The sequence below is a fragment of the Pan paniscus genome, chromosome 12 (assembly GCF_029289425.2).
Source record: "Pan paniscus chromosome 12, NHGRI_mPanPan1-v2.0_pri, whole genome shotgun sequence".
Lineage (NCBI taxonomy): Eukaryota > Metazoa > Chordata > Mammalia > Primates > Hominidae > Pan > Pan paniscus.
The window spans coordinates 62,744,431-62,767,330 of record NC_073261.2 but is presented as its reverse complement, the minus strand read 5'-3'; the positions used below and the strand labels follow the sequence as shown (position 1 = coordinate 62,767,330).

Genomic DNA, 22,900 nt, shown 5'->3' with positions numbered 1-22,900 from the left:
CTGAATGAAAATAGACAATGAATAGATGCCAATACTGAGATGACAGAAATGTTATGATTTAAATCTGACAAGGATTTAAAGGCAGCTATTATAAATGCTTCAATGAGAAATTATGAACATGCTTGGAACAAATGAAAAATCAGAAAAGCTAAGCATAAGTGATGTGCAATATCTACAGCAACCATGAAAAAATTATAACAAAAAGATACACTCAAAAAACTGTATCTAAATAAATAGAATTCACAAACTTATTCAAGTAACCCACAAGAATTAAGGAAAAATAAAATGGAAACAAAACCCAGAAGAAACAAATAGAAAGCAAAAATGAAGTGGCAAATTTAAACTCTAATATATCAATAATTACTTTAAAGGAAAATGGTCTAAAGGCATCAGTTAAAAGACAGATTGAAAGAAGGGATTTAAAAAGATGACCTAACTACATACAGTCTATAAGAAACTTACTTCAAATATAATGATAGAGACAGGGTTGAAAGTAAAAGAATGAAAAAAGATATCATGCAAACATTAATCAAAAAGAAAGCAAGTGTGTCTATATTAAAATCAGATAAAGAGAAAAAAACTCCCAGGGACAGAGAAGGCCTTTAACGTAATGATAAAATGATCATTCCACCAAGAAGACATAGCAGTCGTACATATGTATGCACCAAACAACAGAGATGCAAAATATGTGAAGCAAAAACTGATAGGATTAATGAGATAGACAAATACACAATCATAGTTGGAGATATCAGCACCTCTTTCTCAACAATGGATAGATCAATGAGACAGAAAGATCTGTAAGCTATAGAAGAACTCAACAACATCAAACAACAGAATTCTACCCCCTAAACAGCAAAGTATGCATTCTTTTCAAGTTTTCTTGAATATGTACCAAGATAGACCTTATTCTAGGCAATAAAACAAACCTCAACAAATTTAAAAGAACTGAAATAATACAGAGTATGTTCTCTGATCACAGTGAAGTCAAATTAGAAATCAACAATGGAAAGACAATAGGAAAATCACTAAATACTTGGAAAGTAAACAAGTAATGAAAATATAATATATCAAAAATTGTGGGCTCACACCTATAATCTCAGCACTTTGGGAGGCCTAGGTGGATGGAACACCTGAGGTAAGGAGTTCGACACCAGCCTGACCAACATGGTCAAACACCACCTCTACTAAAAATACAAAAAATTAGCTGGGTGTGGCAGTGCACACCTGTAATCCCAGGTACCAAGGAGGCTGAAGCAGGAGAATCACTTGAATCCGAGAGACAGAGGTTGCAGTGAGCAAGATTGCGCCACTGCATTCCGGTCTAGGCAACAGAGTGAGACTCCATCTCAAAATAAATTTTAAAAAAATTGTGAAACACAACTGAAGCAGTGCTGAGAAAATAATTTATAGCACTGAATGCATACATTAGAAAAGAAGAGTTTCAAATTAATGATCTAAGTTTCCACCTAAGGAAGCTAGAAAAAGAAGAGAGAAGCAAGCAGAAGGGAAAAATAAACATAAAAGTGGAAACAATAAAATTGAAAATAGAAAAACAATAGGGAGAGGAATGATGTCAGCAAGATGGAGGAGTAAGAGATAACAGCCTCCCTCCTCTAACAAAAAATAATAATTAAACAGCTATCCAAGGATAAAAATAGCCCTGAGAGGGCTCAAATGTCCGTTTAAAAACTACAGCAATACAGTGGAGCAAAAAAAGATAATAACCATACAGAAAAGATTGCTAAGGAGATTAGCTAATTAGAGACATCTGGAGATGGCTGGGAGTAAAGGCAAGGCATGGGGGCTATCTTTATCAGCCATGCTGCAGGTGCCATTGTAACCCCAAGTGGCCTGCTCAATGGAGGACTCCAGCAACCTTTGCTGCTCAGGAACTCAATAGCCCTGATGACAGCCACAGACTCTGTGCAGCTTTCACTGTGGAGAACCCTGTAGTGTTCATTGGTGCCAACCCCAGCATCCTGCTCTGCAGAGGACACTGGCATCTTTCATTATTGAGATAATGAACAGTCATTGCTGCCACAGACTCCCCAGAGAGAGAGATACTGCTGAGCACCCCACAAAAGGATAGGCTGTTATGTATGTTGAGGACCCCTGCAATCGTTACTGATGATGATCTCAGCTGACAGAGCTGCACAGATATTACACCACTGTTCCTTCTATAGAGCTGAAACCATCACCCCATTCTTCCAGTGCTCTTGCACCAGCACAGCACCGCCTTGTTGAAGGTCTTTCCCCACAAAAACCAATTTGTAAAATCTGGAAGAAAGGCTTGCTCCATAAAATACACAGATATCAACATGAGAACAACAACAACAACAAAAATAGTGGAAACATACACAGACATCAACATGTCTGTGTATGATGTTTCCTCCAAAAGAGGAAACACAATACCACCAGAGGAACACAATAATTTTACAATAACCAATGCCAAAGAAATAAAGACCTACAAACTGCCAAACAAAGAATACAAAATAATTGTTTAAAGGAAGTTCAGTAAGCTATACCAGAACACAGATAGACAACTCAATGCAATCAGGAAAACAATATACGAGCAAAATGAGAAGTTCAACAGACAGATAGAAATTATAAAAAAGAAACAGAAATACTGGAGCTGAAGAATGCAATGAATAAAATGCAAACTGAAATAGAGAGCATCAACAGCAGACTTGAACAAGTGGAGGGGAAAAACTATAAACTCAAGGACAGGTCATTTGAAATTATCCAGTTAGGGAAATAAAAAAGGAAATTTTTAAAAGTGAAGAAAATATATTTGAATTATAGGACACCAAAAAGCAGCCCAATGTATACATTATGGGAGTTGCAGAAGGAGAAGAGAGAGAGAGCAAAGCATGCAGAAAGCTTATTGAAAGAAATAATGTCTGAAAACTTCCCAAGTCTGGGGATATGTATGGATATATAGGAATATGAAGCTCATAGATCCCCATACAGATTCAATCCAAAGAGGACTTCACCAAAACACATTATAATAAAACTGTCAAAAATCAAAGACAGAGAAAATTTTGAAAGTAGCACGAGAAAATAAACTCATCTCATACAAGGGAATCTTCATAAGGCTACCAGCAGGCTTCTCAGCAGAAACCTTATAGGCCAGGAGAGAGTGAGATATATTCAAAGTCCTGAAAGAAAAAAATCTGCCAATCAAAAATATTTTACCCTGCAAAGCTGTCCTTCAGCAATGAATGAGAGAGAAAGACATTCCCAGACAAACAAAAGCTGAGGGAATTCATTACCACTAGACCTTCCATGTAAGAAATACTGAAGGGAGTTATTCAAGCTAAAATGAAAAGACACTAATAGAAACATGAAAACATAAGAAAGTATGAAACTGACTGGTAAAGGTAAATATATAGTCAAATTCAGAATGTGCTAATTATTGTAATAGTATAAGGGTTTAAAGACAAAAGCATTAAAAATAACTAAAGCTACAATAATTTGTTCATTGATACATAATATAAAAACAAAAAATGTAAATTATGACATCAAAAATATAAAATGGAGGCGAGTAAAAGAGTAAAGTTTTTGTATGCAGTTGAAGTTCAGTTAATATCAACTTAAAATAGATTGTTACAATTATATAATATTTTATGGAAGCCTCATGGTAACAACAAAGTACAAACCTATAGTAGATACACAAAAGATAAACAGAAAAAAATCAAAGCATACCACTATGGAAAAACCATCAAACCACAAAGGAAGACAGGAAAGAAGGAAGAAAGGAACAAAGGAACTAAAAACAGCCAGAAAACAATTAACAAGATGGTAATAGTAAGTCCTTACCTATAAACAATTATTTTTTATTTAAATGGCTTAAATTCGGCCAGGTGCAGTGGCTGATGCTTGAAATCCCAGCAATTTCGGAGGCCAAGGCGGGTGGATCACTTGTGTTCAGGAGTTCCAGATCAGCCTGGCCAACATGGTAAAACCCTGTCTCTACTAAAAACACAAAAATTAGCCAGATATGGTGGTGCATGCCTGTAATCCCAGCTACTCAGGAGGGTGAGGAAGGAGAATCACTTGAACCTGGGAGGTGGAGGTTGCAGTGAGCTGAGATCACACCACTGCACTCCAGCAACAAAGCAAGATTCCATCTCGAAAAAAGGTGGATTTAAATCCCCCAGTCAACAAGCAAACATAGAGTGCCTGAGTAGACAAAAACAAAAACAAAAAAGATACAACTATATGCTACCTACAAGAGACTCACTTCAACTTTAAGAAAACACATAGGCTGAAAAAGTGAAGGAATTGAAAAAGATAGTCCATGCAAATGGAAACTGAAAGAGAGCAGGGATAGCTATACTTATATCAAACAAAATAAACTATAAGTCAAAATAATGATAAAGGGGTCAATTCATCAAGAGGATATAACAATTGTAAATATGCACCCAGTATTGGAACACACAAATATATTAAGCCAATATTAAAGGCCTAAAGGGAGAAATCTATGGCAATACAATAATAGTAGAAACTTTAACATCTCATTTTCAAAATGGACAGTCATCCAAGCAGAAAATCCATAAGGAAATATTGTACTTGAACTACAATTTAGATCAAATGTACCTAACAGACATATCCAGAACATTCCATCCAATGGCAGCAGAATATACATTCATCTCAAGCACACATGGAACATTCTCCAGGGTAGATCATATGTCAGGCTACAAAACAAGTCTTAACAAATTTAAGAAGCTGGAAAATTTACAAATATGTTAAAATTAAACAACACACTCCAGAACAATCAATGGATAAAAGAAGAAATCAAAAGGGAAATTTAAAAATATCTTGAGTCAAATAAAAATGAAAACACAACATACCAAAACTTAGGGAATGTAACAAAATAAATAACCTAATGTTATACCTTAAGGAACTAAAAAAGGATAAACTAAGTGCAAAGTTATCAGAAGAAAGAAAATAAGATCAGAGCAGAAATAAGTGAAATAGAGAGTAGAAAAGCAATAGAAAAGATCAATGGTACTAAGAGCTGGTTTCTTGAGAAGATAAAGAAAACTGACAAACATTTAGCTAAATTAAGTAAGAAAAACAGAGAAGACTTGAATAAAGAAAATCATAAACAGGGGACATTACAACTGCTACTCCATAAATACAAAGGATCATAGGCAACTACTATAAATAATTATACATCAGTAAATTGGATAACCTAGAAGAAATGTATAAATTCCTAGAAACATACAACCTACCAAGACTGGAGCATGAAGAAATAGAAAATCTGAATAGACTTATAAATAATAAGAACATTGAATCAGTAATCAAAAATCTCCCAAAAAAGAAAAGACCAGGAACAGTAGCTTTACTGGCAAATTCTACCAAATGTTCAAAGAAGAATTAATGCCAATCTTTCTCAAACTCTTCCAGAAAATTGAAGAGGAGAGAACACTTCCAACCTCATTTTATGAAGCCAGCATTACCTTAATACCTAAACCAGATGAGGATACTGTAAAAAAGAAAATTAGAGGTCAATATCCCTGATGAACACAGATGCAAAAATTCTCAACAAAATACTAGCAAATTGAATTCAATAGCACATTAAAAGAATCAAACACCATAATCAAGTGAGATGCAAGGATGGTTCAATAGACACAAATCAATAAAGATGATACACCAGATTAACAGAATAAAGGATAAAAATTATATGATCATCTCAATAGATGCAGAAAAAGCATTTTTAAAAATCAACATGTTTCATGATAAAAACTCTTAACAAATTAGGCACATAAGTAATGTATTTCAACATAATAAAGGCCGTATATGACAAGTTCCCAGCTAATATCATTTCAACGGTGAAAAGCTAAAAGGTTTTCCTCTAAGAAGTAGAACAAGACAGACAAGGATGTCCTCTCTTGCCGCTTCTATTTAACATAGTACTGGAAGTCCTAGCCAGAGCAATTAGGGAAGAAAAACAGATCAAAGGTATCTACATTGGAAAGGAAGAAGTAAAATTGCTGTTTGCAGATGATATGGTCTTGTACATAGAAAATCCTAAAGACTTCACCAAAAATTGGTTAGAAGTAATCAACAAATGAAATATAATATCAGGATAGAAAATCAACATATTAATATCAGTTGTATCAGTTTCTACATTTCAACAAGGAACTATCCAAAAAACAAATCAAGAAAACAATCCCATTTACAATAGCATCAAAAAAATTAATGTATTTGGGAATAATTTTAACTATGGAGGTAAAAGCTCTGTACACTGAAAACTACAAAATGTTGACGATGACATTGAAGACATAAACAAGTGGAAAGATATCCCATGTTCATGGATTGGAAGAATATTGTTAAAATGTCCATACTATCCAAAGTGATCAATAGATTCAATACAATCTTTGTCAAAATTTTATCATCATTTTTCATAGAAATAGTAAAAACAATATTAAAATTTGGATGGAACCACAAAGGACCCAAAACACCCAAAGCAATCTTGAGAAAAAACAAAGCTGGTGGCATCACACTTCCTTTATTTTTTTGACACAGATTCTCACTCTGTCACCCAGACTGGAGGGCAATGTGAAATGGTGCAATCATGGCTCACTGCAGGCTCAATCTCTGTGCTCAAGACATCCTCCTATCTCAGCCTCCCATGTATCTGGGACTACAGGTACATACCACATGCCTGGCTAATCTTTTTTCACTTTTTGTAGAGACAGGGTCTCAATATGTTGTCCAGGCTGGCATCACACTTCTTAATTTCAAACTACATTACAAATAGTAATAAAACAGTACAATACTGGCCTAAAAACAGACACACCAAGCAATTGAACAGAATACAGAGCCCAGAAATAAACCCACACATGTACAATCGACCAGTCTTTGACAAGGGCTTCAAGAATACACAATGAAGAAAGATAATATCTTCAAAAAACAGTGTTGGGAAACAGGATATCCACATGCAAGGAAATGAAACTGTATCCCCACTTTACATCACTTCCAAAAATTAACTCAAATTGGATTTAACATTTAAGTGTAAAACTCAAAATTGTAAAACTCCTAGAAGAAAAAGAGAAAAGCTCCTTGACATTAGTCTTGGCAGTGATATTTTGGCTATGACACGAAAGGCACAGGCAGTAAAAGCAAAAACAAACAAGAGTGGCGGCTGGGCGCGGTAGCTCATGCCTGTAATCCCAGAACTTTGGGAGGCCAAAGAGGGTGGATCATGAGGTCAGGAGTTCAAGACCAGCCTGGCCAAGATGGTGAAACCCCACCTCTACTAAAAATACAAAAAATTAGCTGGGCATGGTGGCATGTACCTTTAATCCCAGCTACTCAGGAGGCTGAGGCAGAGAATTGCTTAAACCTGGGAGATGGGGGTTGCAGTGAGCCGAGATCATGCCACTGCACTCCAGCCTAGGTGACAGAGAAAGACTCCGTCTCACAAAAAAAAAAGAAAAAACAAAAAAACAAAAACAAAGAAACAAACAAAAAAAACCAGTGGCTACATCAGGAAAAAAAAAAAAAAAAAAAGCTTTTGCACAGCAAACTAAACAATCAACAAAATGGAAAGGCAACCTACAGAATGGGAGAAAATATATCTGATATAAGGGGCTAACAACTAAAATGTATAAGGAACTCATACAGCTCAATAGCAAAACAAACAAACAGACAAACAAAAAAACAATAAAAACACAAATAATCTGGTTTCAAAATGGGCAAAAGACCTGAATGAATATTTTTCCAAGAAGATACACAAATGGCCAGCAGATACAGGAAAGGGTACTAAACATCACTAACCGTCAGGGAAATGCAAATCAAAACCACAATGAGAGATAATCTCACATCTGTTAGGATGTCTCTAATAAAAAATATCAAAAGATACCAAGCGTTGGCAAAAATGTGGATAAATGAAAACTGTCTCAAATTTTTGGTGGGAATGTAAATTGGTATAGCTACTATAGAAAACAGCATGGAGGTTCCTTACAAAACTAAAAATAAAACTTCTATATAATCCAGCAATCCCAAGTCTGGGTATATCTCTGAAGTCACGGAAATCAGTATCTTAAAGAGATATCTACACTCTCATGTTCATTGGATGGATGAACATTGGATTGGATTTTATCAATGGATAAAAAATGTGTCATGTATGTACAATAGAATATTATTGAGTCATAAAATGAAGGAAATACTGCCATTGTGATCTCATAGAAACAGAGTAGAATGGTGGTTGCCATGGACTGTAGCTGTGGGAAATGAAGAGATGGTGGGCAAAGGGTGCAAACCTTCAGTAATAAGATGAATACAATTTGAGGTTCTAATGTACAGTGTGAGAATTATACTTAAAAATATTGTTCTGTATACTTGAAATTTGCTATGAGAGTACATCTTAAGCATTCTCTCTCTCTCATTCTCTCTCTCTCTCTCTCTCTCACATACACACACACACACACATCCAAGGTATCTATGTGAGGCGATGATTATGTTAATTAACTTCATTGTGGTAATCATTTCACAATCTATACATATATCAAAACATCTTGTACACTTTAAATATATACAATTTTATCAATTATACTTCAATAAAGCTTTTAAAAAATGAAAAAATGGGCTGGGTGCAGTGACTCTCAGTTGTAATCCCAACACTTTGGAAGGCAGAGGCAGGAGGATTGCTTGAGGCCTGAATTATGAGACCAGTCTGGGCAATATAGTGAGACTCTGTCTCTATAAAATTTAAAAAATTGACTAGGTATGGTTGTACATGCCTGTAGTCCTAGCTAATCAGGAGGCTGAGGTGGGAAGATCACTTGAGCCCAGGAGTTTGAGGTTGCAGTGAGTCGTGATTACACCACTGCACTCCAGCCTGGGTGACAGAGGGAGCTTCTGTCTCGAAAAAAAGAAAAAAAAAAAAAAAAAAAAGGAAAAAATCAATGAAACAAAGAACTGTTTCCTTGAAAACATTAGTAATGTTGACAAACCTCTAGGGTGGCTGAAAAGAAAAAACAGAGAGAAGACACAAATTAGTAATATCAAGAAGAAAACAGGGATATCATTATAGAACCTGCATACACTCAAAGAATAATAAGGGAATATTAAGAACAATTCTATGTTCAGAAATTTGGCAACTTAGGTGAAATGAATCAATTTCTTAAAAAACACAATTCATCCAATATGAAATAGAGAATTTGAAACATTGTATAGCTACTAAGTAAACTGAATTCATAATTCAAAATCCTCTGTTGCCCAGGTTGGAGTGCAGTGGAGTGAACCTAGGAGGCGGAGGTTACAGTGAGCCAAGTTGCACCACTGCACTCCAGCCTGGGTGACAGAGTGAGACTCCATCTCAAAAAAAAGAGATCCTCCTGCTTCAGCCTTTCAAGTAGCTAAGATTACAAACATGCGCCATCATGCTTGGCTAATTTAAAAAATAATTTTGTAGAGACAGGGTCTACTGTGTTGCCCAGGCTGATCTATCAAACTCCTGGCCTCAAGCAACTCTCCTGCCTCAGCCTCCCAAAGTGCTGGGATTACAGGTGTGCGCAACCTAACCTGGCCTAGAAGTTTATTTCTTATAGTTCTAGAGGTTGAGGAGTCTAAGATCAAGGTGAGAGGGGCACACTGAGAGTCAAACTGGCTTTTATAACAGACCCATTCTTATGTTAACTAACCCACTACCATGGTAACCCACTAATCCATGGCAAGTCCTCACTTCTTAATACTGTTACATTGGGGATTAAATTTCAACATGAGTTTCACAGGACAAAAACATTTAAATCATAGCAGAAGATATGCAGGTGTCAAGAACATATAAAGGTATTTAACATCATTAGCCATTAGAGATACAAATTAAAACCATGATGAGTTATTACTACAAACGTAACAAAATGGCTTAAATAAAAAATAGTGACAAAATCAGATGCTGTCAAAAATGTGGAGAAACTAGATCACTCACACATTGCTGGTAGGAAAGTAAAACGGTACAGTCATTATGGAAACAATACTGCAGTTTATTGAAAAATTAAACATGCAACCTCCATATCACCCTGAAGTTGCATTCTTGGGCGCTTATTCCAGAGAGATCAAGATTTAATGTTGTTTTTGTTTGTTTGTTTGTTTGTTTGTTTTTTTCTGAGACGGAGTCTCGCTGTCTCCCAGGCTGGAGTGCAGTGGCGCGATCTCTGCTCACTGCACGCTCCGCCTCCCGGGTTCACGCCATTCTCCTGCCTCAGCCTCCCGAGTAGCTGGGACTACAGGCGCCCGCCACGACGCCCAGCTAATTTTTTGTATTTTTAGTAGAGACGGGGTTTCACCGTGTTAGCCAGGATGGGGTCGATCTCCTGACCTTGTGATCCTCCCGCTTCGGCCTCCCAAAGTGCTGGGATTACAGGTGTGAGCCACCATGCCCGGCCAGATTTAATGTTAATATACAAACCTGCACATGAAAAATTAGCTGCATGTAGCAGTGTTCCCCTGTAGTCCCAGCTATTCAGGTGGCAGTGGCAGGAGGATTGCTTAAGCCTGGCAGGTTGAGGCAGCAGTGAGCTGTGATCACATCACTGCACTCCACCCTGGGCAAAAGAGTGAGACTCTCTAAAAAACACAAAACAAAACCAAACAAAACCCTGCAAATGAGTGTTTATATAGTTTTCTTTATAGTGGTCCAAAACTTGAACAAACTTAGATGTCCTTCACCAGGTGAATAATTGGTTAAACATATTGTGGCACATCCATGCCATGGAATACTACTTGACAATAAAAAGAAATAAAATATTTTGTTTGTATTTTTGTGGGTACATAGTAAGTGTATATATTTATCAGGAATATGAGATGTTTTGATACAGGAATGCAATGCGTAATAATCACATCATGGAGAGTAGGGTATCCATCCCCTCAAGCATTTATTTTTTGTGTTACAAAAAATCCAATTATACTTTTTTAGTTATTTTTAAATGTACAATTAAATTATTATCGACTATAGTCACCCTGCTGTGCAATCAAATGCTAGGTCTTATTCATGCTTTCGAACTATTTTTTGTACCCGTTAACCATCCCCATCTTCCTTCTAACCTCCTACTAACCTTCCCAGTCCCTAGTAAACATCTTTCTACTCTATCTCCATGAATTCAGTTGATTTGATTTTTAGATCCCACAAATAAATGAGAACATGGGATGGTTGTCTTTCTGCGCCTGCCTTTTTTCACTTAACATAATGATCTTTGGTTCCATCCATGTTGTTCCAAATGACAGGATTTCATTCTTTTTATAGCTAAATAGTACTCCATTGTGTATATGTACCACATTTTATTTATCCATTCATCTGTTGAAGGACACTCGGGTTGCTTCCAAATCTTGGCTATTGTGAACAGTGCTACAATAAACATGAGAGTGCAGATATCTCTTCAATATGCTGATTTCCTTTCTTTTGAGTATATACCCAGCTCTATATTTAGATGTTTGAGGAACCTCCAAACTGTTCTCCATAGTAGTTGTACTAATTTCATTTTCATCAACAGTGTATGAGGATTCCCTTTTCTCCACATCCTTGCCAGCATTTCTTATTGCCTGTCTTTTGGATATAAACCATTTTAACTGGGGTGAGATGATATCTCACTGTAGTTTTGTTTTGCATTTTGCTGATGATCAGTGATATTGGGCACTTTTTCATATGCCTGTTTGTTGTTTGCATGTCTTCTTTTGAGAAATGTCTCTGCACATCTTTTGCCCATTTTTTGGATTGGATTATTAGATTTTTCCCTATAGAGTTGTTTGAGCTCCTTACTTATTCTGGTTATTAATCCCTTGTCAGATGGGCAGCTTGCAAATATTTTCTCCCATTCTAGTAGTTGTCTCTTCACTTTATTGATTGTTTCCATTTCTGTGCAAAGTCTTTTTAACTTCATGTGATCCCATTTGTCCATTTTTGCTTTGGTTGCCTGTGCTTGTGGGGTATTACTCAAGAAATTTTTGCCTACACCAATGTCCTGGAGACTTTCCCCAATACTTTTTTAGTAGTTTCATAGTTTGAGATCTTAGATTTAAGTCTTTAATCCATTTTTATTTGATTTTTGTTTATGGTGAGAGATAGAGGTCTAGTTTCTTTCTTCTGCATATGAATATCCATTTTTCCCAGCACCATTTATTGAAGAGACTTTTTCCCAGTATATGTTCTTGGCACCTTTGTTGAAAATGAGTTCATATGGGGATTTGTTTCTGGACTCTCTATTCTGTTCCACTGGTTTATATGTCTGTTTTTATGCCAGTCCCATGCTGTTTTGTTTACTATAGCGCTGTAGTATAATTTTTTTTCTTACCCTATCTTGATGTAGTATAATTTGAAGTTGGGTAACGTAATTCCTCCAGTTTTGTTATTTTTGCTTGGGATAGATTTGATTAGTGTGGGTTTTTGTGGTTTATATACATTTTAGAATTGTTGTTTCTATTTTTGTGAAGAATGCCATTAGCATTTTGATAAGGAGTGCATTGAATTTGTAGATTGCTTTGGGTAGTATGGACATTTAACAATACTGATTCTTCCAATCCATGAACATGAAATATCTTTTCTTTCTTTTTTTTTTTTTTTTTGGTGTCATCACTATTTTAGAATTTTCATTATAGAGATCTTTCACTTCTTTGGAAAATTCCTAGGGATTTTATTTTATTTGTGGCTATTGTAAATGGGATTACTATTTTGATTTCTTTTTCAGATTGCTTGCTGTTAACATACAGTAATGCTACTGATTTTTGTATGTTGATTTTTGTATCCTTCAACTTTACTGAGTTTGTTTATCTTGTAATAGTTTTTGTGTGCATATGTCTCTGTGTGTGTGGAGTCTTTAGGTTTTTCCAAATATAGGATCATATCATCTTCAAACAATGATAATTTTACTTCTTCCTTTCCAATTTGGAGACCCTTTATTTCCTTCTCTTCTCTGATTGCTGTAGCTAGGACTTCCAGTAATATGTTTAATAACAGTGACAAAAGTGGGCATCCTTGTTGTGTTGCAGATCTGAGAGAAAAGGCTTTCAGTTTTTCCCCATTTAGTATGATACTAGCTGTGGGTCTGTTATATATGGCTTCTATTACGTTGAGGTTATGTTCCTTCTACACTCAGTTTTTTGAGGTTTTTCTTTTATCATGAAGGGATGTTGAATTTTATCAAATGCTTTTTTTGGCATCTGTTGAAATGATCATATGGTTTTAGGCTTTCATTCTGTTGGTATGATGTATCATATTCATAGACTTGTGTATGTTCAACAATCCTTGCATTCCTGGGATAAATCCAACTTGGTCATGATGAATGATCTCTTCTTCATGCTATATTATCTTTAATTAAGTACAAAAAGCTTTCTAACATGTCTCTAGAGACCATTTCGCCCACTTCTCTGTTGGGCTGCCAGTCTCTTGTCTCTCTCTTCAGCAATGGTGAGGCAGATACCCTTTCCTCAGGGAGGAGAAGTTCATGGTTTGTTGCTCTTGCCAATAACAAAAATGTTGGAAAGGTGGGTGACAAATCTGTTGCCACTGGCATCTTTCACATGAACCACATGAAAAGATCCAGGATGTCTCTCCCTGGTTATTCTTCCCAGGTTAGCACCCCTCAGTCACCATACACAGGTTACCAATGTTGAACTTGATAAAATCAGTAATCTTGCCAGTCTCCAAACCAATCTGAATCTGTTACTCACCTTGGTGAGGGGATCAGGGTAGTGGATGGTGTGAACATCATGAATCACCAGATGAGGAATTCCTTTTGTACCCACAAAGATTTTTCTCACTTTGCACAACTTGTACTTAGCCTCCTCAGATGTAATATGATGAACAGCAGAGTGACCCTTGGTGTCATAGATCAGACGGACATTCTCTCCAGTCTTGTCAATGCTGATGACATCCATGAATCCAAGCAGGGTAGGTTACATCAGTTTGGACCTTGCCATTGATCTTAATAAACCACTGCATGCAAATCTTCTTTACTTCATCTCCTGTCAAGGCATACTTAAGTCTGTTCCTTAGGAAAATGATGACAGGGAGGTACTTTCTCAACTTGTGGGAACCAGTGGATGGATGAGGAGTAAACACACCAATCAATTTATCCAGCATCCAATGCTTTGGAGCTGGTACTCACTTCAGATGCTTCTTAGGACCAAAGCCATGGTTGTGCTAGGCATAGAAAGAGTGATGAATGATCTTTTTAATCTGGTTTGTTAGTATTTTGTTGAGAATTTTTGCATCAATGTTCATCAGGGATATTGGCCTATAGTTTTATTTTTTGATGTATCTTTGTCTGGTTTTGGTATCAGGGTAATACTGGCCTCACAGAATGAATTTGCAAGTATTTCTTTCTCCTCTACTTTTTTTTTTTTTTTTGAGACAGAGTCTTGCTCTGTCACCCAGGCTGGAATGCAGTGGCGCAATCTCAGCTCATTGCAAACTCCGCCTCCTGGGTTCAAGCAATTCTCTGCCTCAGGTTCCCAAGTAGCTGGGATTACTGGCACCTGCCACCACGCCCAGCTAATTTTTGTATTTTTAGTAGAGACAGGGTTTCACCATGTTGGCCAGGCTGGTCTTGAACTCCTGACCTCGTGATCCACCCACCTCGGCCTCCCAAAGCGCTGGGATTACAGGCGTGAGCCACCGTGCCCGGCCTCCCTTCTCCTCTATTTTTTAGGATAGTTTTAGGAGGATTGGTATTCGTTTTTCATGAAATGTTTGGTAGAATTCAGCATTGGAGCCATTGGGTCCTGGGCTTTTCTTTACTGTGACACTTTTTATTATGACTTCAATCTTGTCACCTGTTATTGGTCTGTTGGGGTTTTGGATTTTTTCATGGTTTAATCTTGGTATGTGGTATGCATCTAGAAATTTGTCCATTTCTTCTAGATTTTCCAATTTATTGGCATATAGTTGCTCATATAGCTACTAATGATTTTTCGAGTTTCTGCAGTATCAGCTGTAATGTGTCCTTTTTCATCTCTGTTTTGATTATTTGGATCTCCTCTCTTTTTTTCTTAGTTGGCTAAAGGTTTATCCATTTTGTTTATCTTTTCAAGAAACCAACTTTTCCTTCCATTAATCATTTGTTTTGTTTTCTTCATTTCAATTTCACTTATTTCTGCCCTGATCTTTATTTTTTCTTTTCTTCTACCAATTTTGAGCTTGCTTTGCTCTTGCTTTTCTAGTTATTTAAGATGCACTGTTAGGTCGTCTACTTGAAGCCTTTTTTCTTTTTGATGTAATCACTTACAGCTATAAATTTCCCTCTTAGTAATGCTTTTGCTGTACCACAAAGGTTTTGGTATGTTGTGTTGCCATTATAACTTGTCTCAAGAAATGCTTTATTTTCTTCCTAATTTCTTCATTCACACGCTCATCACTCAGGAGCATATTATTTAATTTCCATATATTTGCATAGTTTCCAAAATTCCTCTTGTTATTAGCTTTTAGTTGTATTCCATTGTGATCAGAGAAGATGCTGGATAGTATTTCAATTTTTTTTGCATGTTTTAAGGCTTGTTTTATGATCTAACATATGGTTTACCCTTGAGAATGATCCAAGTGCTGAGAAAAAGAATGTGTATTCTGCAGCCATTGGATGAAATGTTCTGAAAATATCTATTTGGTCCATTTGGTTTATAGTGCAGATTAAGTCTGGTGTAATTTATTTATTTTTCTGTCTGGAAGATCTGTCCAATGTTGAAAGTGGAGAGTTGAAGTCTCCAGCTATTATTATATTGGAGTCTATCTCTCTCTTTAGCTCTAATAATATTTGCTTTATATATCTGGGTGCTCCAGTGTTGGGCACATATATATTTACAATTGTTATATTCTCTTGCTGAATTAACTCCTTTATCATTATTTAGTGACCTTTGTCTCTTCTTACAGTTTTTCTCTTAAAATCTATTTTGTCTGATATAAGTATAGCTACTCCTGCTTTTTTTTGGTTTCCATTAGCATGGACTATCATTTTCCATCCCTTTACATTCAGTCTATGTGTGTCTTTATAGGTGAAGTGTGTTTCTTGTAGGCAAGGGATCACTGGTTCTTGTTTTTCACCCATTCAGCCACTCTATGTCTTTTGATTGGAGAGTTTAGTTCATTTACATTCATTGTTATTACTGATAAGAACTTACTCCTACCATTTTGTTATTTGTTTTCCAGTTGTTTAGCGGTTTTCTCTTCCTTCTTTCTTCCCTTCCTGTCTTCCTTTTAGTGAAGGTAATTTTCTCTAATGATATGATCTAGTTTCTTGCTTTTTATATTTTGTGTATTCATTGTATGGTTTTTGGTTGGAGGTTACCATGAAGTTTGCAAATACTATCTTATAACTTATTATTTTAAGCTGATAACAACTCTGCATAAACAAACAAGCAAAAAGAAAACTAATAAAATTTCTATGCCTTAACTTCACCCTTCCTCCCATGCTTTTCAACTTTTTGTTGTTTCCATTTGTATCTTACTGTACTCTCTATGTCTTGAAAAGTTGTCATAGTTACAATTTTTTATTGATTTATCATTTAATGTTTTTACTTAAGAGTAGTTTACACACCATAGTTACATTATTATAATATTCTGTGTTTTTCTGTGTACTTACTATTACCAGCAAGTTTGTACCTTGAGGTGATTACATACTGCTTGTTCACATTTTTTTTTTCTTTCTGATTTAAGTCCTTCCATTAGCATTTCTTGTAGGACAGGTCTGGTGTTAATGAAATCCCTCAGCTTTTGTTCGTTTGGTAAAGTTTTTAATTTCTCCTTCATGTTTGAAGGATGTTTTCACCAGATATACTATTCTAAAGTAAAACTTTGTTTTTCCTTCAGCATTTTAAAGATATCACTCCTCTCTCTCCTGCCTGTAAAGTTTCCACTGAAAAGTCTGCTTCCAGACATATTGGAGCTCCATTGCATCTTATTTGTTTATTTTCTTTTGCTGCTTTTAGGATCCTTTCTTTATTCTTGATCTTTGGGATTTTGATTTTTAAATGTCTTGAGGTAGTCTTCTTTGGGTTAAATCTGCTTGGTGTTCTATAATCTTCTTGTACTTGGATATTGAGATCTTTCTCTAGGTTTGGGAACTTCTCTTATTATACTTTTGAATAAACTTTCTACTCCTATCTCTTCCTCTACACCCTCTTTAAGGCCATTAATTCTTAGATTTGCCCTTTTGAGACTATTTTCTATATCCTGTAGGTGTGCTTCATTGTTTTTTCTTCTTTTTTCCTTTCATCTCCTCTGATAATGCATTTTGTTGTTGTTGTTGTGTTTTTGAGATGGAGTCTCACCCTGTCTCCCAGGCTGGAGTGCAATGGTGCAATCTTGGCTCACTGCAACCTCTGCCTTCTGGGTTCAAACGATTCTCTGGCCTCAGCCTCCTGAGTAGCTGGGATTACAGGTGCCCGCCACCACGCCCAGCTAATTTTTGTATTTTTAGTAGAGATGGGGTTCATCATTTGGCCAGGTTGGTCTTGAACTCCTGACCTCATGATCCACCTGTCTTGGCCTCCCAAAGTGCTGGGATTACAGGTGTGAGCCACCACACCCGGCCTATGCATTTTCAAATAGCCTGTCTTGATGTATACAGCAACCTGGATGAATTTCCAGAGAATTATGCTGAGTGAAAAAAAAGCCAATCCCCAAAGGTTATATACTGTATGATTCCATTTATATAACATTCATAAAGTGATGAAATTATAGACATGGAGTACAAGCTAGTGGTTTCCAGAGTGGGTGAGAGTGAAAGGAAAGTGACTGCCTATAAAAGGACAACTTCAGGTGATGGAAACCTTTTTTTATTTTGTCTGTATAAATGTCAATATCCTGGTTTTGATATTGTACTATATTTTTGCAAGATGTAACCACTGGGTAAAACTGGGTAAAGGATACAAGACCCTCTCTGTATTATTATTATTTTTTTTACAACTGCATGTGAATTTATAATTATCTCAAAATAAAAAGTTTAATTTAAAAAAACTTGGTTCTTGGGCCCCATCTGAAACCTGACCAATCAGGAACTCCAGAAATGGGGCTCAAGAATCTATATCTCTAACAACTTCCTTAACTCTGCATACTACCATTTGAGAATGAATGATGTAACCCAACTTCTTACTGATGCATGAATTCCTTCCAAAAACCTCCCCTACAGGTGCCCCGGATAGCTCCTTGAATATTTTTAGGAAAAGGAACACTCTTCTGGTTAAGACAGCCCGTCGGCCTATAGGAGAGTATCATAGAACATTCTTTGGTTTTTGAGCCAAAATCTGCCTCTCTGTATGATCTAGGGCTTCCCTGTGGGCCAATCTGTCAGGCATGTGACAAATCTTTAGTCTTATCCCCCTAAGTTTTTCTCATGGTTTCAAACTCCTCACTATCTAGCCACTCTAACTCCAATTTATCTGAGGCTTAGGGGTGTCCCAGGGATGTGGGACTTTCATGTGCTAAAATGAAAATACTGGCCAAATCTGGACTCGTTGGTCACTTTAAAATTCATCAGTATTCTTTTTTTGAAGTATTATTTATATACAATAAAATTAATCCTTTTAAAGTGTATGTCATTCAATGAGTTGGGAAATGTATAGTTGTGTAATTATTACCACCACAATCAAGGTATTTACATCATCCCAAAATACGGTGCCCCTAGTCAGTCAATTCCATCCTCTGACAACATGCAACCCCTGATATGATTTGGGTACGTATAGTTTTGTCTTTTTCAGAATGTCATATAAATGGAAACCAAAAAATGTATAGACTTTTGTGTCTGGCTTTTTTCATTAGTATAATTCTTTTGAGATTCATCCATTTTGTTGCATGAATAAGTAGTTAATCTCTTTTTATTGCTGAATTTTGGCAACATTCTTAAATGCCCATAACTGAATCCAAGACCTTAGAAATGGTCCACTCTGGTGAACACAGCAGAAAGAATGACTACCTTCTTCCTTAAGTGGAACACTGCCAATTGCAATCAAAGATCAACTTAGTGTTCTCAGCAGTTAGATTGCAAAATTACCTCGTTTAGGCTCCAGTTAACTAAAAATCCCATATCATTTTCACATGGATTGCTGTTTAGCAATTGCTAGGACTCATATGATGTTTTGGGCCCAAGTACAATACTTACCACAACTTTTTTTTCTTTGATAGCATTTAAAAATTGAGATATATACTTCATATAACATATTCACCATTTTGTATGTACACTTTAGTATATTGACTATGGTGAGCAACTATCATCACTACCTACTTCTAGAACATTCCCATCACCCCAGAAAGAAACCCCATACCTATTAGCAGCTAGTCCCTATTCTCCCCTTCCCCATCCCTTGGTAACTACTAAACTACTTTCTGTATCTATTTGTCTATTCTGGACATTTCATTTAAATGGAATCATACAACATGTGGTCTTTTGTGTCTGGTTTCTTTCACTTAGCATGTTTCCAAGGTTCACTTATGTGGTAACATGTAACAACTGAACTTCTTTTATGACTGAATAATATTTCATTGTACGTATATGCCACATTTTGTTTATCCATTCATTAGTTGATAGTCACTTAGATTTTTTCCCACCTTTTGGTTATTGTGAATAGTGATGCTATAAACACATTTGTGTACAAGATTTTGTGGGAATATGTTTTCAAACACCTTGGGTATATACAGCTATGGTAAAATTATTAGGTCATAAGATAACTCTGCTTAATTTTCTAAGGAACTGAATAACTGTTTTCCATAGAAATACCTAATATTTGTCCTTCTTAAATTTCATCATTCATCAAATATCATTCCTCTGCTCAGCCAGCCTATTAACTTGTTTTGCTTTTTTAATGGAAAAAGTTAATTTGGTACTCTGACTCCTTTTCCCAGAAAGGGGGGCTTGTGGGGAGGGGTCTGGAGTAGAGCAGAAATTATCAATGGCTACAGGACTTGGAGCAAAAGGGAAACAGATATAGGATCCAAGGGAAAGGTTTGTTCAGAAACCAAAGAGACAGACCAGATAAAGCAACAGATACAGTATTTGGCCAGAGAGGCTTAAACCAAGTCTGACAGACAACCTCTGGGGTCAGGAATGAGAAGCAAAGGCAATAAGAGGAGAAAACCAGTTGATGTGTTACAGAGAGATCCCCTGAGACAGTGGTGTGTACAGCCAAGAATCCAGCAGAGGCTGTGCCTTCTTCTCTGGGTCTGGAATGAGATAATGGAATAACCAGCTTGGATGTTACGTCCAAGACCTTTGCTCAAGATGGAATGACATGAAGTTTCCCAAGATTTGTTCAGTACAGTAGTTTTCAAACTTTAGCTTGAGTCAGTCACCTGGAGGACTTATTAAAACACAGATTGCTGGACCCCACTCCCTGAGTTTATGACTCAAACTCAGGACACTGTTGGGGCCTGAGAATTGGTATTTCTAGCAAGTTCCCCAGTGATGTTTATGCTGCTGGTCCAGGGACCACACATACTTTGAGAACTTCTGCTTTAGTGAATGACTTTATCCCACTGAAAAACATTTTGAAGGGAGGTGGTCCCCACTATCATTCCTTCAGGACTTGCCCCGCCCAGTGACTTTAGTACTGGAGTTTGCCATGGCTTCTTTACTTGTCTTATATGATCCATATGTTCACCCTACTTAAGTTTCTTTTAGGGAGATAACTGGGATAAAGAAGAAAAAATATGTTCTTAGTATGACTCAGGAAGCTGTGAGTAAAAATTGGAGGAAGATAAGTGAAGTGAAAAGGATCCTGAATTGATGCTCTTACTTCTTATAGTGATCCTTGGGCAATCTGAGGTTTCCTGGAGGTCCTTCTTGGTAACCATAGGTAGTTTTCTTAGCAACTGACCAGCTGGCATGGACTTCATGGTGTTAGAAGGTGAGAGAATAGAACAGGAGCCATCATTCACATGCAATGAGAGGTGCAATGCATTGGGGTTGGCAAAGTCTGTGGTGGAAAGACATGATTACAATTGTAGTATTGTTAGTAGGAGGTAAAACAACATAAGTACTTTAAAAATACTTTGCCAGATGCCTTGCCAAGAAGGCTGAAAGATGGAGTGTGGGGAACTGGCAGTAGCCCAGTGGACTTGGATGTACAGGGCTTTGGAAATTTGTCTCCCTCGAATACAAAGAGACAAACTTGAGACCATTATCAATAAAGACATTTATAAATAAAGACAACACCCTTGGAGATGATAGAACAACAATATGGTTCCTAGGTTGCTTTCCGACCGTGTAGAGCAGAGCCACCCTGTCAGCCTGGACTGCTCATCCTCTGGAATGTTTAGAGAGGAAAATTCTATTTTTTTAAAAGCCACTATACTTTTGAATTTCTTAATTATAGCAGTTTAGTCTGTCCTTTAACAAGTATGGGTATATTATAAATACATACCAAAAATATGTGGGGATAGAAGACATGAAATTATAAAAATAAAGGTAGTGTACAGTTAAGTGCTAAGTCGGAGGAAGGGGAAGTCACTCTGGTCTAGAGATGTCAGAAAAGGCTTCCGTTTCAATTAGGGTTTTCCAGAGAAACAAAATCTATTTTATATGTGTGTACAACACACACACACACACACACACACAGAGACTTATTTTAAGAAATAAGAAATTGGCTCATACAATGTGCAATGTGGGGGCTGGCAAGTCTGAAATCCATTGGGTAGGCAGGCAGGCAGGCTGGAAACTCTGGAGGAGTTAATGTTGCAGGATTGAGATGGAATTTCTTCTTGGGTAAACCTCAGTTTTTGCTCTTAAGGCCTTCAACTGATTTGATGAGGTCTACCGGCCTTACTGAGGGTAATCATTACTTAAAGTCAGCTGATCATAGATGTTCACCACATCTACAAAATACCTTCACAGCAACATCTACATTAATGCTTGATCTAATAACTCAGTACTATAACCTAACTCAGTTGACATGTAAAACTACCCATCACAACTTCTCATAAAAAGTGGTATTTGAGCTTAACCTTGAAGAATGAATAAAATTTCAATAAGCACATGACTTATATCAGGATGATTTTTGCATGCTTCTTATCTGGCCGTGTGTTCCTGGAGCTATAATAACTTTCCTCAAGGATATAAACAGCCTAATTTAAGCCGTGACTCCATATGGAGAAAAAGATTAATTTAAACCCACAGTCTAGTTTAATCAGTGAGTTAAATGCTGCAATTCTGAAGGGCCATTTGTTCAGATAATGCAATATTGAATGATGCAAGTGGCCCTGATGGTTCCACACATGGACACTGGCATGATGCATTTGCAGAAGGCTTCTGTGAAGCTCTAGCAAGAACAGAACATTAGCCCAGTATAAGTTCCCTGGCCACCCACACAGACACAGACACAGACACCATGTCCAGTTAACTTTGGAGGCTTGCGTATGGCTTCCAGCAACTTGGATGGCACAACCTCTGGGTGAAGGTGGGTCACAACACTTATGCAATTCACAAACTTTTGTAAAATTCAAGTACTTGAACTTATTACTGAGAAACAGGAAAGCCCTCAGCTGAAGCAGATCTCAACGCAAGCAAAGGTGTGTTTTTATTTGAGAAGAGAAGGAAAGAATTCACTTGCTTGAAATCAGGACTGTCACTGGGTCTACAAGTAGGCAACTGTGTGGAAGGATCCCACCAGATGGCTTCCTCGCCTGCCACAAAGTCTCTACCATCTGCTGCAATTTATCAGCACTGGAGCTTCATTTTCTTCTGCTAAGGCTTGATCACTTCTAAAATGTTTTAGGCTTTCTGAGGAAAGATTTGATAGAAATGCAGGAACCTGAGGATAAAAGGATTCAGAAATGAAATGCAGTTGGCTCTGAAGATAAAATGTGCCATATTTACTACAAGTTAAACTGCTCTTAGTACCTGGTTGGAAAACTTAAGTCCAACTCAGTGTGGGCCATTGATCTTTATCCTATTTGTTCTCAGCAAAAATGTAG

At 36.8% G+C, this 22,900-nt stretch overlaps 1 protein-coding gene and 1 pseudogene across 1 annotated transcript in view; both read right to left on the bottom strand.

Annotated features, from left to right (window-relative positions):
• The window catches only part of WDPCP (WD repeat containing planar cell polarity effector), a 730,102-nt gene that overhangs the window by 523,249 nt on the left and 183,953 nt on the right, over positions 1 to 22,900 (bottom strand). The gene's annotated exons all lie outside the window — the stretch shown is intronic.
• LOC103783701 (small ribosomal subunit protein eS4-like) overlaps positions 11,209 to 22,900 on the bottom strand; it is a 195,673-nt pseudogene continuing 183,981 nt past the window's right edge.